This window comes from Austrofundulus limnaeus, unplaced genomic scaffold (assembly GCF_001266775.1).
Source record: "Austrofundulus limnaeus strain Quisiro unplaced genomic scaffold, Austrofundulus_limnaeus-1.0 Scaffold597, whole genome shotgun sequence".
Taxonomy (NCBI): domain Eukaryota; kingdom Metazoa; phylum Chordata; class Actinopteri; order Cyprinodontiformes; family Rivulidae; genus Austrofundulus; species Austrofundulus limnaeus.
This window is the reverse complement of record NW_013952999.1, coordinates 186,940-188,619: the sequence shown is the minus strand read 5'-3', so window position 1 is coordinate 188,619 and position 1,680 is coordinate 186,940.

Here is a 1,680-nt window from a genome sequence, read left to right as displayed (position 1 = left end):
CATTAAATTCCAGTGAAATATATTTATGTTTGTGGTTGTAATGTGACAAAATATGGAAAAGTTCAAGGGGTATGAATACTTTTGCAAACCACTGTATAATAAAATATAACAATAAATTCAAGCAATGTGTTACAACGTGAACGTTTACATCAGACGACACCCTGACAGGGTGCGTGGTTAGTTCAGAAGACACACAAAGAGAGAGAGAGAACGTATTTTGAACTCTGCAACATAATAAAGGGGCAAGTGTTGTTCAGCAACTCTTGCTGCAGACATCAGCAGCTGGAATCAGAGCAGCTGAGTTTTTTTCCAGGCCTCTGTTATTCCGTACTGATTAATGTTCTCTGAAAGCACAAGTGAGTGCGGTAACAGAGCGTCTGTGTTGGTGACTTCTGAGAGGAACCGTTAACACGTTATGTGTTGTTCATCACTGCAGTGGTTGTGTGTTCTGAAAGAGCGTCTCAAACAGGAGTTAACAGCTAGGAAGGCAGGAGGAAAGTGAAAGCAGCATATATTCATGTATAATACAATCATTTTTGAGCTTTAAAAGCATAAAAAATTAAATCTAATGATGTTATGAGCCACCACTCATTTCTGACAGATTTCAGGATTTTTTAGCCTTTTGCAGTGCGCCCTCTGGTGGTAAAACATTATTTGTGGAGACACACTTGCTGCAGAGATGCAGCGTTTCCTGTTCCGTGTGTCACTGAAAAAACAATCCCCTCCCAGAGCAGAGCAGAAGCCTGCTGGTAAATTATAATGGATTTTTTATAACATGCAACTAAAGTCCAAGTCCTTTTTTTTTTTTTTGACATTGTCACATATAACAAGGAAAAGAAAACAAGTGTTTCCTCCTCTGACTCGGAGAATAAACAGTTACCGTTTACAGTGGTGTGAAAAGGTTTGGGTAGCCTTGTTAATTTTCCTGATTTACCTTTATAAATCACTGATTGTTTGGATAAAAAAAAAATCAGTAAAATATATCCTATAGGGGACAAACACAGTGATATTTGAGAAGTGAAATGAAGTTTATATGATTTACAGAAAGTGTTCAATAATTGGTTAAACAAAATTAGGCAGGTGCATAAATTTGGGCTCTGTTTTCATTTTATTGATTCAAAATCTTTAGAACTAATTAGTGGGACTCAAATTTGGTTTGGTAAGTTCAATGACCCTTGACCTCCATACACAGGTGACTCCAGTTATGAGAAAGGGTATTTAAGGGGGGCAATATTAAGTTTTTCTCCTCTTTGCATCTTCTCTGAAGAGTGGCAGCATGGGAGTCTGAAAACAACTTTCAAATGAGCTGAAAACAAAGATTGTTCACCATCATGGTTTAGGGAAAGGAAACAGAAAGCTATCTCAGAGATTTCAGCTTTCAGTCTCCACTGTGAGAAACAAACACTGTGAGAAAATGGAGGACCACAGGCACAGTTCAAGTCAAGGCTGGAAGTGGAAGACCAAGACAAATCTCCAATATCCAATAAACAGAAGTGAAGGATGTTGAGAAGAGTCAGAGTCAACCCACAGACCAGCACCAAAGACCTACAACATCATCTTGCTGCTGATGGAGTCACTGTGCATCGTTCAACTATTCAGCACACTATGGGAGAGTGATGCAGAGGAAGCATTTTCTCCGCCCACATCACAAACAGAGCTGCTTGAGGTATGCTAAAGCAC